The sequence below is a fragment of the Wyeomyia smithii genome, chromosome 3 (assembly GCF_029784165.1).
Source record: "Wyeomyia smithii strain HCP4-BCI-WySm-NY-G18 chromosome 3, ASM2978416v1, whole genome shotgun sequence".
NCBI lineage: Eukaryota > Metazoa > Arthropoda > Insecta > Diptera > Culicidae > Wyeomyia > Wyeomyia smithii.
The window spans coordinates 144,407,291-144,424,720 of record NC_073696.1 but is presented as its reverse complement, the minus strand read 5'-3'; the positions used below and the strand labels follow the sequence as shown (position 1 = coordinate 144,424,720).

General features: G+C 38.7%; 1 long non-coding RNA gene across 1 annotated transcript; it reads right to left on the bottom strand.

The window, feature by feature from the left end:
* Positions 1 to 6,527: 6,527 nt before the first annotated feature.
* On the bottom strand, positions 6,528 to 14,016 carry LOC129732344 (uncharacterized). The gene is made up of 3 exons (XR_008729242.1): positions 13,876 to 14,016; positions 13,672 to 13,815; positions 6,528 to 6,865 (listed from the first exon to the last, which is right to left on the bottom strand). It is a non-coding gene; the product is annotated as an uncharacterized LOC129732344 (long non-coding RNA).
* Positions 14,017 to 17,430: the final 3,414 nt, after the last annotated feature.

The following is a 17,430-nucleotide window of genomic DNA, read 5'->3' as shown; positions in this document are numbered from 1 at the left end:
ACACCGGAAATACCCATATTGGGGGTATTAGTTATTTCGATTGTTTTCCCGAAACTAAAAGTGGTCGTCTTTAAATTCAAAATGGTGTCCAGGGTCAATGTTTGGTTTCTATGCATCATCTCGATTACGGAAATATCCATATTGAGTATTATTCGGCTATTTTCGACTATTTCCAAGAAGTTGCCATTTAGCAATTCAAAATGATGCCTGAAGTCAATTGTTAGCTCATTGCATCTTTCTGGTTCCAGAGATACTCATATTGGATGGTCTTTGGTTATTTTAGGCTGTTTTTCACAAACCGGAAGTCGCCATCTTGGATTTCAAAATGGTATTTAGGCTGATTTTTGGCCTCTGAGCGTCATTCTGGTTGAAGAAACTCCCATATTGGGTGTTATTTAATCATTTTCGGCTGTTTCCCGGGAACCGGAAGTCGCCAACCTAGAATCCGAAATGGGGTCTGTGGTCGATTTCAGCTGCTTTGTATCATTCTAGATCCAGAGATACTCATGTTCAGCCATTTTTGGCTGTTTTCAGAAACCAGAAGTTGCCATCCTACTATTCATGATGGTGTCTGAGACCAATTTTTAGCTTCTTGTGACATTCTGGCTCCGGAGATACTCATATTGGGTGGTATATGGTCGCTTTGGTCTGTTGTTCAGAAACCGAAAGTCGTAATTTTGGACTTTAAAATTGTCTGCGAAATCAATTTCCGTCATCTGGGCGTAATTCTGGTTCCGAAAACATTCATATTGAATGGTATCTCTGGTCATTTTCGGCTGTTTGCCAGACACCGGAAGTCACCATCTTACACGCAAAAGTTTGATGGTGCGAAACCAGTACGAAATTGTGCGTTTTTAGCGCAATTGTTGATGTAATTCGGAACCAGTACAATGATTGCGTGTTGGGCATAACGCAATTAATGCTCTAGCGTTTCTCCAATGTATTTGGCAGCTCCAAACTACTACACCTAAACAGTTTCAACTGGTATCAAGCAGCATTGCAAAGCGAGCGAGAAGCAAAACCATTCTCCTCCTTTCTGCTTGAGGACGAGACATATGCTACGCTTTTCAAGTCTTTTGCACACACGCTTTCGAGATACTTTTTCTTCTTCATGCATTCCTCTGAATAGCAGCAAGCACGCACTGACAGTATGAGTGAGACTAACAACACTATGGTATCAAGTATGTACAGCACGGGTGTCTCGCTCATTTCGTGCAGCAACGAAATATCGCCTTGCGCGTCGCAATCCGTACCGAAAGAGAAGCGAAAGAGCAACCTGCAAAATGTATGGATGTGTCTAGTCTAGTCACTAATGCACTCGACGTGAGAAATAAAGTGTCGGTATATGATACATATTCTGATTTCATACTATGTCAATGTATTCGCAGTACAACTGTTGCGTTATGCGTTTCACACATTTATTGTGCGATTTCTGTGCAACATTTGTGCGAATCGGGAAGACACAATGATTGCACAAGACTTCAACTTTTGCGTGTAAAATTCAAGATTGTGTCTGTGATCAATTTTTAGCTCCTGTGTATCTTTCTGGTTCCGGAGATATTCAATGGGAATCATCCATTTCAGGCTGTTTTCCAGAAACCGGAAGTTACCATCTTACAATTCAAAATGTTGTCTGAAGTCGATTTGTGGCCCCAGTGTATCATTACGAATCCGGAAATACCCATATTGGGTGGTATTTGGTCATTTTCAGCTGTTTTTCGGAAACCGGAAGTCGCTATCTTTTTTTTCCACACAACATTCATTTGACACGGCTCAATACTGTGGTATAATAATAACCACAAATTAATAACATTTCCTTTCCTAATTTACGATCCCCTAAATTAAAAACTAAAGCCAACCAAATAACCAATTTTCCATCTTTCCGAGTTTATGAGTCTATAACCCAAAACTCTATACCCATCTAAGCATTTCAAATAAATATCCAGTTACATTTAGTAAACAAATTCCCACAGTCCGATTCCAGACAACACTCCAATTGTCCTTTTCCCAAAAACAAACCTACATTCCAACTAACCAGTTCCCATAATCAAATTGATTGTCTCCAAGTATCAATTCCCATAGACGCAATCCTCATCAATTCACATTTCGGCAATGACCTCAAGTGCATGCCTTTTGCACCAAACAAAATTATAATTTCATACGATTCGTTGCGTTGCGTGTTAATGCTAACGCACGCACTAGGCAACGTTCGATCGCGACGTTCCAGCAGCGTTCGATTATGCACCAATATTTTCCAGCTATCATTGCGATCATTTTTCGTGGTCCGCTTTGATGACTTTCTTTCAATCATCATGGATGCACTTGTCACACCGACGACGCTAGCTGTCTCGATCATGCAAGCACGCTAATGCGGGCAATGCATTGATCGATGTTTTGATTTGTTATGGTATGCGTAGTCTTACGGGCTGCGTATGCTAGCTTTTAATGTATGCATGTTCAGGCTCCTCCCTGAATCGTAACTTAGACTTAAGAAGTGGACTAGATTTAAGTCTAAAAACTTTTGAATAAACATTCGAATGTGGTCAAGCAAGCGATGAAGACGTTTATTTTATGTAATGTAGAAAATGAATGAAATGCTTAATTTACAATACACGAAGTCGCCATCTTAGAATATACTACTCGACTCAGTTCGACGAATCGACCATTTTCTGCATATATGCATGTATAGGTGTGGCTGTGTACGTGTGTATGTGCACCTTTTTGGCACTCACTTTTCTCAGAGATGGTCTGACCGATTTTTTCTATCTTGGTGTCAAATGAAGGGTCTATTTGCCGCTTAGGTTGCTATTGAATTTCACTGTAATCAAACTTTTAGTTTTGGTGCTGCGTCAGAATGTGAAAAACGCTCTTATATCTCAGAAGCTATGAACATAGTTGAATTCAAATTAATGGGCTTTTAAACCCTTAAACAATGAATTTCATAATGTTTAAACATGTGGTTATAGAAAGAAACGTAACCCGCAGACTGTTTAAAACTATAGCTATGATCAAAATATGTGGCCTCAACATCATTTAAATTTGATATTGTACTATTTCAATTGCTCGGGATTGAAGTTGAAATAAAAAGTCATTTCTATCATTTCACTTTTTGCCTTTCTCCTAGAAAGGTATAGCAATCACTGCAAAAACTAAAGGTATAAAAGTGCTCAAAAGGGCCGAATGTCGTATACCATTCGACTCAGTTCGACGAGCTGAACATTTTTTGCATGTGTATGTGTGTGTGTGTAACACTCTCCCAATCTCACTCGATTTTCTCAGAGATGGCTGAACCAATTTCAATGAAATAAATTGCAAATGAAAGGTCTAGTTGCTCTATAAGACCCTATTGAATTTTATTGTAATCTGATTTCTGGAAGTTATGTATCAAAATGTAAAAATCACGAAACATCAATATCTCAGAAACTACACAACCGATTTTAAATTAATTTCAAATGAACGGCGTACCTATGAAACCCTTAATGTTTGAATTTTATGAAGATAGAACATGTGGTTCAGAAGTTATGGAAAGAAACGTGTTCTGGAGACTATTTTATCTCACTCATGTTTCTCAGAGATGGCTGGACCGATTTTCTTAAAATAAGTGTCATATAGAAGGTCTTGTTGCCCCATAAGACCCTATTGATTTTTTCTTCAAACGGATTATTACTTTGCCTGTTATGTTTAAAAATGTTAAATCCAGATATGGAAAGAAACATATTCCGAAGACTACTTAGACTCACTCACTTTTCTCAGAGATGGCTGACCCGATTTCCACAAAATTAGTGTCAATCAATAAGTCTAGCTGCCTCATAACACCCTATTGAATTTTACTGTAATCGGACTGTAACTTCGTCTGTAATGTATCGGAATGTGAAAATCACGAAACTTCATTATCTTAGAAACTACACAACCGATTTGAACAATATTGATATCAGATGAACGAGCTAGTGGAGGGCTAACTGATGAATTATGATTGAACACATAAACCGGCTGTGAGCAGGTAAGGGTTGAAGAACGGATAAACCAGATTGTTGGTGATGAAGAATTGGCTGTTTATATTCTGGAGGTGCAATAAACCGACAATGAGCAGGTAATGTAGTTGAAGAGCTAGGAGCCGGTGATGAGCTTACGTAATTTCTCCCGCGGGTGAAGAAGTTTCGTCCTCGAAACGTATTTAAACTGTCTCTTCTTTTACTGAGTTAGTTGATTTGGTTTTTGTTGATTTTTGTTTGATAATAATTTTTTGTGGACGATGCTTGATTATGCATATTGTAAATACAATGAAAACCATTATGGTTGTTACAGAAAATCCTCCGAAAAGGGACCAAATAGTCCAATGGGTGTTGTACTGTCGAAGGTATACATGCTGTATCTCCTTCCTGGTTTCTGTTCACATTCTTTTTAATTCTTTCGGGCTACCAGTGTTGTATTTAATGTTCTGAAAATATTCAGATTCTGGTATGCTCTGAATATGGGATTATGGGTGATTTCAAATTCCTTGGAGGTGAGTTCTATTTCGTTTATCCATAATGAACAATTCTTGAAAATGATTAGGAAGTTACCTTCCAATGTTCGATTTTGCGGACCGCAGGTGCTAGATACGTTGGCTCTTACTCCATTTATGAGTATTGTTGACTTGGATATGTGAATTGTATCCTGTTCGTCGAATACATGACTTGTATTGCACATGCTCAATTTCCCTGTCATTATTGGTTTGATGCACGTTTCGTGTTCAAAATTGTAAAGTTGATCCTGCTCCGGAATGTATGAGTCCTTATTTTTTGTTGCATAAAAATCCTTTTTGTTAGTTACGATGTATTTGTATAGTGTTAGTATTTTTTCTTTGTTTATAATTAACGGCTGTATTTGAAATAATTCGCACTTTAGATAATTTTGGTACTTTCATAATATACAACAGATTTTCTCCTAAAGCTACTTGAGGTTTTATGACTGATGGCTTCGTCCAATGAGGAAATGTTTAAGCCTTGGTCAACCAGAATTTTTTTATGAGTGTTAACTCTTCTATGGATAATGTGTGGCTATTTATTATTGCTAGTTTCGTATTTATAATAATGTTGTGTATGTTTTCTAATTCTTTATTTAAAGTGTTTATATTAATTATAAGAATAATTATGTCCATTGTTCCTAATATTATTTTGTTTTCGGCTATAGCCTCATTCGATGTTTGTATAATTTTACTCATTTTCTCGTTTATTTTATTGTTTGTATATTATTTTGGTCAATAAAATCATTCATAGTGTTGTTGATCATTTTAAGATTGAATATAATACTAATATAATACTAATTTATTTTCGTGGACTTTTACAAAAAGAAGCTTAATCCTAGGTATACAATTATGTTGGTATTGGTGCGTCGATGATGATCGATTACCTGGGTGGGCGACGAGCGGGTAGTAGTTGAAGACCGGGTAAACTGGGATGAGTCCTATCCTGAAGGTGTAATAAACCGGCTGTGAGCAGGTAAGGGTTGAAGAACGGATAAACCAGATTGTTGGTGATGAAGAATTGGCTGTTTATATTCTGGAGGTGCATTAAAACGACAATGAGCAGGTAATACAGTTGAAGAGCGGTGCGGTAATGAGGTTACGTAATTATATGGCCTCAACATGATTTAAATGTGGTATCGTACTATCTGAACGTTCCCGGTATCGCTCGTGATTGAATTATTTGAAATTAAGAGTTATTTCTTTTAATTCGCTATTTCTTAAGAACTAACATTACGTCAAATTTCATATTTTATACTTTAATTACAACATCAATATTTTAGAACCCAAAGAGTGAATATACCTTTATTGGATTTAAGCATTCATGTAAATCTATTTTTACAAATAATAAGTTTGAATGAGAAAGGCTGGGTCTGACCGCTAGGTGGATTAATTTAGGTTTTTATTGAAGACTCCGCGTCTTTCTTTAAAATAATATTTGAAATTTTTCTCGTTTCTATATATAAAAACATTGCATAAAGCATTGTTCAATATTTTTTCGTCAAACTGTCGGGTGCTCGTTTTCCCACTTAATTTTGATTTGACTGTTACGTGAAGACGCAGATTAATGAGGAGAAGGGTACTTGTCGGAGAGGCACGCTGTCCTAGTAAAAAAGTGTGACATGAGATGTTTCAATTACGTTGAAACCGCGGGACGTTTCAAAGGCGTGCGGGACACTAAAGATGCACGCGGGACGCATTTCTAAGTGGGACGTTTTGTTGAAACGCAGGAAAGTCCCGCGAAATGCGGGACGTCAGGTTTATTAATTTTACTAATTCTGCTTATTATAAGACTTAAAAATAAACATGAAAGTATGGTTAAAACATTGAAACACAATTGAAAACCATACAGGGCTCTGCAACCTACGGTCACACTATCACTCCACTTCGGCAAAATAAGTGTTAGCATTTTAAACATTCATTTTGTATTCTTTACACAATTAAAACTGTTCAAAAACTGAAAGACGTTACCATTGATAACAGTTTTAACTTGCAAATGACGAGAGAACAAAACAAACAACAATTATTATACGGTGAAACAATCTTTATTGCTACATTTTAAAGTCATAATATTCAATCTAGAAAGTATAACCATAAATCATCTATGTCTATTAATGTCGCATCTAAGCTGATTTGCAATTCATCACGTTTCATTAGCAGTTCGACCAATTCATCATTCAATAGCTCGATATTTCTCTGTAGTATAGTGACAATGACTTGTAGTTGAGCGTTATTAAAATTTGTCAAAAAGTGCCTTGAAACTCGGCGCTTGCCATCTTGCATCAATATACCTGCTTCTTTGACAGCTGTACAAATAACACCAGTTACTGAAGTTAGCTCCAGATTGTTGCATTTGTCCACCTAAAATGATAAGAATGTTATTTCTATGAAAATGAGAATGGGCTAACAAAAATATTAAAGGCACGCCTTCTATATTGTATGGAGAAAGCGTCATTACGCCGTGTGTGTAACTGAGCCTTAAGAAACCTAGCTCAATTCATACAACAACGGCGTGATCTCTACTTTTTTCGTGAATTACCTATGATATTTTAAAATTAACACATACACTTTAATTCTTAAGAATACGATATTTGAATAGTACCTCAATTTTTACAGTTTGAAATTGGGTTGTAATGCAAGAATATGTTAAACTTTTATGTATGTCTTCCGTTGGCGTTTTACTAACTTGCTTAAATATTCTGCACTTTTAATCCTCACTCTAAGCAATCTAATTGACCACACGAACGGTTTGAGCTGCATCAGTAGGACTAAGTGGTTAAACAAAGATTTTTTACTTCTTATTGTTGACTAAAGAGAGTAATTATTATTATAACACTAGCTGGCCCGGCAAACTTCGTACCGCCGCCATGAGTTTATTGACTGTTGTATTGGAAAAACTGAAATATCTAACTGCTGCTAAAAAAACATACTCAAAATATGTTTTAGCTCTGATTTGTTTTTAAATTTTTTTTAATCCAACCCTCGTAAAATCATGATCAAATAATTTCAATACATTTCTGCAATTAAAACAGTCATTCTTTTGAACATTTTTAAGAAAATTATCACGTTATCTTTTCAAATATTCAAAAGCTATGCTCAATGCAAATATAGTAATACCCTCTGCCTAGCCATTCTTACTGGAACAGGTTTTATAAAAAGCTTTAAAATTCTAAATAATTCAAGCTTAAAATTCGGGACATTCGAAACATGTGAAAGTGGTCAAGGCGGTTCTAGCCACTAAGTTTTATATATTCCACAGTGTCAGGGTCAGGGTTACGTGAACATGCGACATAGAGCTGTCCAGGTAAAAAACAATACCGCACGCTTAGCCTTGGGGCTAATAGCGGTCTCGATCAACTAGATTAGTTGAGAGAATTCGTTATCGATATTGTTTTTGGCACATTTTGTATGTGTAGGATAAGTACAACGGTACACCGTGCCCCAGTGCTGAGTCGAGAAAATTTCCAGCTTGAAAAAATCCTCGATTCGATCGGGAATCGAACCCGATATCACAACTGTACAGAAAACCACTGGGCAGGCGCTCGTGAGAAGTGACGGTCTAGCATATAGGATAGATCGTTGATGAGCTTGACGCCTATCTTCTGTGTCACTCAGCAAAATAAAGGGAAAGAGGAATATTTCTTTTGAGCTTAAGCAACAGTTTGCGACGGAAGTGAATTTTTGTTGAGTTGTTTGAAATAATTAAATAATTGGTTACTTTGGCGAAAAGTTATTAATCATAAGTGAAAATATACCGTTTGGATAAATTTACTACTTAACCTAATAAAATAATATAATTCCCTTACAGTAAAATAAATATTCATAAGCTAGCCAAGCCTATGTAGCACGAGGATCTAGGGAACAAATCTATCAATTGTGAGTAGATGAAACAAAAATGATGTACAAGAATTAATAGCATTAAAATGAAATACAGTTTAAGCTGCTATTGAAGCTGCTAAGAAAAGGTGGTGCATTTTCCTCGAGGTAATTCCGAACAAACTTAAAAATTGATAATCATCGTATTCGGACCTAACCTTAAAAACGATGGTGAAGGCTGGCAACTTTACATTGACACCCTGCGGTGCCTGCGGCAATGCCTCGGAAACCGATGAAGGCATGGTAGGATGCGATAGTTGTGATTTGTGGTTTCATTACCGGTGTGTAAGGGTCACCGAAGAATCTCTTCAATGCCAAAATAAATGGTTTTGTCCGTCTGAGACCTGCCAAAACGCAGCTGAGGATAACCTCAAAAAGGCGGATGATGCCAGGAAAGGATTGAAAATGAATAAAACTTCGGCTGAGCGATCGGAAAACCTAGTACAAAGACTGACCGCCCATCTACTTCTGTTTTAGAAAAACGATTAAAGGCATTAGAGAAGGAGCAAAAGGCAGAAGAAAAGGAGATCGATTTGGAGCGCGTTCTGAGGGAAAAACGGATGGAAATGAACCGGATCCCGAGGGAAAAGCAGCTGCAAATGGAAAAGGATCTGAGGGAGAAGGAGCTGTTGCAGAAAGGGAATTACTTGAAAAGGCATTGCAAGACGAGCAAGCTCACGTTGATCGCATGCAACAGATGCGGAATGTGTATCAAAATGCGATAGAAGGCGTGAAGAGCAAATCGCTTAATTTAGCAGTGCCGCGAAACATAGCAAGCTGTGATGAAGCAAATGGAAGAAGACCAAGCCACCAGCAAGATTTAAGCGCTATAGCTGGTACATCAGGCTTAGCAAACGAGACAACCAGTACACCGTTGCGCAATCCAAAAATTGCAGCACACAATATTGCGAAAAAGCAACGGTTATAAACCGATAAACCGGAAGGTACGGAAAGTGAATGCGGGTCAGATGAAGAGAACTATGATCACGTTGATAGTGAGACGTTGAGTGATGTCTCATCGACAGCAGATGAGCTAAGCGATGAGTCGAATTATGAAGAGGAAGATTCTGAGTTTTTAGAAGCAGACACGCGACCGCGAGGGCGAAAATCAGCCAATCAGCCTGGGGCGGAAGCTTTCAAGACCAACGAAAGGTCAGCTTGCGGCGCGCAACGGGATTACAAAGAGACTTCCTATTTTCACCGGAAAGCCTGAGGAGTGGCCTTTATTTATCGGCAGCTACGAAGCCTGTAATAAAGCCTGCGGTTTCAACGATGTGGAAAATTTGGTTCGCCTGCAGGAAAGCCCAACTGGCCATGCGTTGGAAAGTGTTCGAGGGCAACTTTTATTGCCAAAATCAGTGCCCAAAGTGATTAGCAAACTCCGTCTACTTTATGGCCGACCTGAACAATTACTGCATTGTCACCTTGAAAAGGGGAAGCAATTAGACCGCCCAAAAGCAGATAAATTGGAAACCTTTATTCCGTTTGGGAATGCAGTAGAACAATTATGTGACCACCTCGAAGCAGCGGGGTTGAAACAGCATATGATCAATCCCCTCTTAATTCAGGACTTGGTGGACAAACTGTCAGCCGGAGACAAAAGAGAATGGGTTCGTTTTCGAAACGAGCGAAAAACAATAACGTTAAGAACATTTTCTAATTTCACATCGCAAATTGTTTTGGAGGCGTGCGAGGCCAACGTGACGGTTGAATACGTACCAGAGCCCAAAGTAAAGCAACGGGGAATCAGAAAAAGAGAAGCTCAAGAAAAGGCAGCACTTTTCAATCATAGCTCAAAAGAAAATTCGAAAAACCAGACCCTCAATGCCAAACCGTGCAAAGTATGTAAAAGAACGGACCACCGTCTCCGTTTTTGCCAAGACTTCAAAGCGTTAGCCTTTGTTGACCACACGAAGATCGTCGAAAGGAATAAGCTTTGCAAAATTTGTCTGAATAATCAAGGTAACGCTTCCTGTAAATTTAAAATACGATGCAATGTTGGAGATTGTCGGGAGCGTTGCATTTTTCTAGCAACCATGTAATCATCAACGCGCATATCCGTTCACCGGGATCAATTATCTTTCGACTAATCCCTGTGACCTTGCATTGTGGGCGAAAGAGTGTTAATACGCTAGCGTTTCTCGATGAAGGAGCATCAATAACTCTGGTAGAGTGCTCACTAACGAATCAACTTGGAGTTGAATGAATTAAGCAACCACTAACTATCAAATGCAAATGTAACACAAGTCGAACCAGAGTCCAGACGAATGAACCTGCTGATATCGGCCTCTGGAGCAAGGGAAAAAAATCTGTTAAAATCCGCACAAACGGTTGAAAAACTGTTACTTCCAAAACAAGCACTCAACGTCAAAGAAATAGTTGATAAATATAGTCATCTCCGTGACCTGCCGATTGCGTCCTATACCGATTGTCATCCAGGTTTGCTAATCGGTTTGAACAACCTACACTTAATTGCGCCGATCGAAGCCAGAATTAGGGATGCAGGTGAGCCGATAGCTGTGCGATCGAAACTAGGGTGGTCCATTTACGGTCCCACGGCAAACGAGATAACTGAAACGAATGTCATCGGGCATCACAGAGAAATCAGCAACGAAGTTATATACAACATGCTTAAATCCCAGTAGTGTACGGCGATAGTAGTACAGGAAACGCAGGATGAGAAGAGAGCACGAGAGATTTTTCAACGACAAGTTTAGACAAGAAATCGAGCTGTACCAGCAAAAAGGGTACGCTCACCTGGCAACTCCAAAAGAGCTGGCCGAAACTGACCCTTGCAAGCGATGGTATCTTCCCTGGAATGTTATTCTTAAAGCGAAAAAGCCAGGCAGTATTCGTCTTGTGTGGGATGCCGCAGCTACGGTAAATGGTGTATCACTTAACAGCCAATTACTGAAGGGACCTGACATGCTAACACCTTTAACATCCGTGATCAGCCTTTTTCGTGAACGCCTCGTTGCCTTTGGAGGAGACATACTTGAAATGTATCACTAAATAAAAATTCGGGAGCCCGAAAAACAATTGCAGCGATTTCTACACAGGAAAAATTTGCATGACAAGGAACCTAGCGTTTACATTATGGATATTGCTACGTTTGGGTCTACTAGTTCTCCCTGTTCGGCCCAGTACGTAAAAAACCTAAATGCGTCGGAATTTTCAGCGGAGTATCCAGAAGCAGCCACAGCTATAATAAATAAACATTATGTCGACGACTAGTTTGATAGTGTCGACACTATCGCAGAGGCGGTGAGGCGGGCCAAGGAAGTGCGTTTTATTGATTCCAAAGCTGGTTTCAAGATAAGAAACTGGGTTTCTAACTCTCCCGAAGTACTACGGAGTCTGGGGGAACGTAATCAGGCTGAAGCTGTCTATTTCAACATCGACAAAACCACAGATAATGAGCGAGTACTTGGAATAGTCTGGAATCCGACCTACGACACGTTCTCCTTTGCAACCGATCATCGGCCTCAGCTTCGACCGTATCTTGACGGAACGCAACGACCAACAAAGCGATTGGTTTTAAGCTGCGTGATGGGATTTTTCGATCCGTTAGGACTACTGGCTCCTTTCACTATTCATGGAAAAATGCTCGTCCAAGATCTCTGGCGCAATGGCTGTGGCTGGGACGACGAAATAGGAGACGAATCTTTGCATAAATGGAAGCGTTGGACGGGTCTATTACCACAAGTGGAAGCCATCCGCATCCCTCGCTGTTACATAGCCGATGTTTTTTCTGCCGACATCGATTCACTTCAGCTGCACATCTTTATGGATGCAAGCGAGCAGGCGTTCGGATGCGTGGCCTATCTTAGGGTAGCAGTGCATGGAAAAGGTATGGCTCGTCTGGTGATGTCACGCTCGAAGCGCCACTAAAACGGCAGTCAGTCCCGCGACTCGAGCTAATGGCTGCAGTTTTGGGTTCACGACTGTCGTGCACGGCTAAATCACAGCATTCTCTGCCAATTGGGAAACAGTTCCTTTGGTCAGACTCCCGGACGACGCTCAGTTGGATCCGCTCCGATCAAATAAAATACAAACAACTTGTGGCGTTTCGCATAGGGGAGATTCGAGAAAACAGTAACGTCTCGGACTGGCGATGGGTGTCAACTAAGATTAATATCGCTGACGTCCTGACAGAGTGGGGACATGGGCCACCGTTAGACTCATCCAGTCCGTGGTTTAATGGCCCAGCATTTCTTCGCGATACAGAAAACCAGTGGCCGACAATGGAATTACCGGCTGTCGATACCAACGAAGAGATGCGCGCTTGTCTACTGCGCCATTATACGACACATTCTGAACCAATAGTCGACGTGGATTCGACTAATCGTTGGATTCGTCTGTTGCGAAGTACAGCAAGCGCGATCCGTTTTATTAACAATAGTCGCAGAAAAGCTAACGGTCAACCGATAGTAGTATCGAAAGCAACACCGAAACAGGAAAGATGGATTTTATGTAAGCACAAATCAATACAGCGACCACTTCAGCAAGACAAGTTACTAGCCGCCGAAATGATCCTATGGAAGCAAGCTCAGCATGATGGTTTTTTTGATGAGGTGAGAGCGTTGGAGAAAAATTTAATCCTCAAGCCAGATAGTATTCCGGCGAAAATTGAAAAGTCCAGTTCGATCTACAAAATGTGTCCCATACTTGACACTGAAGGTGTTATGCGCGCCGTGTGGGAGAGCTAGCCGACCGACATCGCTAACCACAGAGCCACGGGGAGCTGTCCAGGTGACAAGCATGAATACTCGAGGTTTATGCCACAAATTTTCAGTGACTGTCCTTGGGCTTTAGCAATAGTCATCGCGAATGCGAGACGCACAGAAAATTGTAGGCGTTCAAAATTAAACCGCAAGTCGGTAGGAGTAATCGGGATATGCGGGATTAATACGACTTCTCCTCTGTAGTTTCCTGTCAGAATTGTCGCTTCAATAACATTTGCTATCGGGTAGTGGCAGCAATGCAGCTGTTCGGTAGTAAATTCGACCTTGAACCTAATAGGTAGTAGTATTTGAAAATATTCGATTAGCATTTTTCTCTCAATTGAGTGTTTAAGTTACTATACTTTACTTTCTTTGTCCAAGACTCATTTAAAGACTATGGAAATTAAGTGTGTAACTGACAAAACATTCATTGTTTTCTGAAATATATGGGGTGTCGAACGTTGTCGCATCTCGAGCTCATCTTGTTCTCAACCGATCAACTTCTCTTCGACATTCGTATATTTTCTGACTTTCTGATATTCTATCTTCAGTGTTGCGAAGCCTTACACTTTTATTGACCTGCCTACGCTGCTCTTCGTTTCGGCGTGCCCGAATATTCGCTAGCTGATTTGCATTTTGTGTACGATTTGTGTACAACGGCCAATGATACTACGTTTTACATTTGGCATGGTTCATGTCTTAATCGCAAAACTGGAACAAAAACAACGAATTTAATTCTAATTCAACGGCATGTTAGGTATTTGAACACACCCCTTGCAACAACTCTATCTAAAAAAATCACTTCGACCACAGCAGAAATTTGTCGAAGTCAACTGGGAGATATGCAAGAATCAGTTTGATCAGGTAGATCAGGAGACATTTTTTTATAACATACCCTTAACGGCACCGTCGTTAGGAAGCACTCCCATCATAGGCGGAAGAAAATTAATTGGAACCAACTGAAACCAAAAGAATACTGTTTAGAATTCTTGCAAAAACACATTATTATTTTAATCTATTATGTTTATAAGGTACCGACAATGTCCTCTTCTTTCTTGAAAAACAGTCACAGCATAAATTCACAGAAACCGACGTAGTATTCAAGAGGAATCAACAAAAACCAATACAAAAATCGCTTAGAATTATTCCATAAAATATTTAAAAAATCAAGGCTTTTATTTTAGTACGTACCGGTGATGAAACCTTGTTTCAAACTTCTTTGATCAAAGGCAAAAAAATCGTAACTCACTGAAACTCACAGAAAACCTCTCAGAATCTCAAGATCAATAACTTTTAACTATCGTAACTATAACTAAAACTATTATTTTAACAACAACTTTAACTATAACTATTGTTTTGATATGGAATGAAAGCAATAAGGAGCAACATAAAATCAGTTTGACTTTGAAAAACACCTTTAACATCTTCTTATATAAGTATGTTATCTTGATAACGATGGTTTATTTTGTTAACTACCTCGCTTAACCCATTTTCACAGCAATCTTGCAATTCTTTTAACGAAGGGCGGCAAATATCAAGGGTTGATTTTTAACGTTTTATAACTATTCCAGTAGTTTTTTTTAAAGGGGGGGATTTGTTAGTAGCTTAAGTATTTATGATAAATATTAGTAAATAATGAGTATGTGTGTCCAATCGCAAATTGTGACTTCTCAACACTGTTAGAAATTTGTAATTTTAATTGTTGGGATTCGTTTGCATTCGCAATTAGGACTTATCATTCGTAGGGATTTAAACCAACTTGTCAGACAAACTTTTCCACTTGATTTTCGTTATTGTCATGGCATAGTGACAATATCGTTTTGTCCTTAACAAAAATTCTCGCAATACTTTATGGCCAACCATTTCTCGGGTTTCTTTTTTTTTCATATATGATTCCAATTGTTTTTCACGTGACCATGTGACATAAAGCTGTTTCTGCGAGAATATGCATGTTTGAGGTTTGATGCCACCAATTATTAGGGCTATGGGCATTATCGAATATCACGCAACTGGGAGGCGCGAAGGTACATACAGACGTTTGAAATTAAATGGTAAATTGGTAGGTAATACGCGGATACTCGAAACTTCGAAATTTTCGCTTCAGTCACATTAATACTACATCTGTTTTTTGCTGCTTCAGCACAGTGCAATTCGAACTCCGTAACATATTATTTTTCAATTCAAAATTCAACAATTGATTGTGAATCCAGAGATTTGTAGGAATGCAATAGTGCCTATCTAACGAAACATAAACAGAAATCAATGTTTTTTTTTTGAGGAGCAAAAACTACACGTTCATTTTACCGGCTAACAAGATCATTGCAGCATGAGCAAATATGATCAAAGTCAGTGTGCATTTTAGAGAAAATTGAACAGATTGATTAGATCTGAGCAATGAAAATTAAATCATCGCATATCTAGTGTTATTCTTGTTCTATCTTTTCATTGAACTGATGCATAAGACGATTATTTGCAACTTTGCTCAAATAAACCAGGAATTTGATTTACATTATCAAGCATATGCCCTTAAATAAAATCAAAGCTACGTTGAGAGTATTCACATGCATGTTAAGTTTGTTTGTTTACCTCGCTATAGCACTTTTGCACTAAATTTATTCGTTTTTGGCTTTCGAGCTACACCTCTTTTGTACCACTGTAAAATGTGAAGTAGGCAGCGAAAGCGAATTTCAAATTATATGTGAATCATTAATAGGTGCTTGTTTACTCAACAACGACGCCTCGATAACAACGCTACAACTGCTTGTCTACCGCTCATAGCCTGCAATCATAGTAATCTAATGACGTTGTTCTTGGAGTAAAAGGCGGGAAAAGGCGAACATATATTTTAATTTTTTCTAACTTTATCAGTTGATTATTGTTATTTTTATGGCTCATTAACTCGTCGGAGATCAAGACGAAACAAACACAAAAAGAATCATTCAAATCCGTTGATTCTATTTTAAGTGAAACGCCTTTTTACAGACACCAACTTATTTTTAGTTAATAGAAGATAAGATTACTCAGTCCTCAGATAAGTAATGATGCTAGTGTGCCCATTTTGTTTGAGACAAATCATGTCGCACAAAAGATCCCGAGAATTAGAGTCGATTTGTAGCGATTCGACTTGATAAATGCTTTGAGAATCATGAGCTAGAAGCTTTACCTCTATTTGGAGCATTCTTAAAACACTTAAGGTTTACATATGTCCCGACTTATGACACATTCCAGCGTACCGCCAACACCATGAGGAACCGACATTGGTGTACATTTTAAGCTGGATATCAGAAATTAGCTTATGGAGCATATGATTAAACAGGTCGTAAATAATGCCAACTAAATGTACTTTCTTATGACGAGCTGGTTTAGCAATTAAGATAGTTGTATCATGCACTGCAACCCGATACATTTTGTAACGCGACGCGCTGAATTTCGCTTTTTCAACCTTCAATAGCATACTTTCAGATATCTGCTCTGCTGTAAGTTCTTGAACCCTGGTTTCTTTGTTCCAGAGACAAAATCCAACAAAATGACATATTACAACATGATTTTATGTAAACTTTTGCTGTAATAGCTTTTTAGTATTTATTTATGCATTGTAAAAACTGTTATGTTCGTCCTGATGATAATAATGGATTTTATATTTAATGTAGTAGTAAAAAAAAGAGAAATCTACAAAGGTTTGAGAATCGCGCGCGTTACACAGATATAATTGACTACCTTTCTTAAAATGATATATGTCATTTTGAAAAATAAAGGTTTTTGCCTTTCTCCTAGAATGGTATAGCAATCACTGGAAAAACCAAAGGTATAAAAGTGGTCCCAATGGCCGAATGTCATATACCACTCGACCCCTTTCGACGAACTGAGCATTTTCTGTATGTATGTATGTGTATATATATATGTGTGTGTGTGTGTGTGTGTGTGTGTGTGTGTGTGTGTGTGTGTGTGTGTGTGTGTGTGTGTGTGTGTGTGTGTGTGTGTGTATGTCTGTGTATGTGCAACTTTTATTTTCACTCACTTTTCTTAGAGATGGCTGAACCGATTTTCACAAAATTAGTGTCAAATGAAAGGTCTAGTTGCCCCATAGGTTGCTATTGAATTTCATTGCAATCGGATTGTAACTGTGTCCGTTGTTCATAAAAATGTGAAATCACATAATGAAAGTAAACATATTGACTTTCTCCTAACGATCACTGGCTAATTAAAAGGTAGAAAAGTGATCCAAATGGCCGAATGTCATATACTACTCGACTCACTTCGACGAATCAAGCATTTTTTGCATATATGCATGTATAGGTGTATATGTTTGTGTGTGGGTGTGTACGT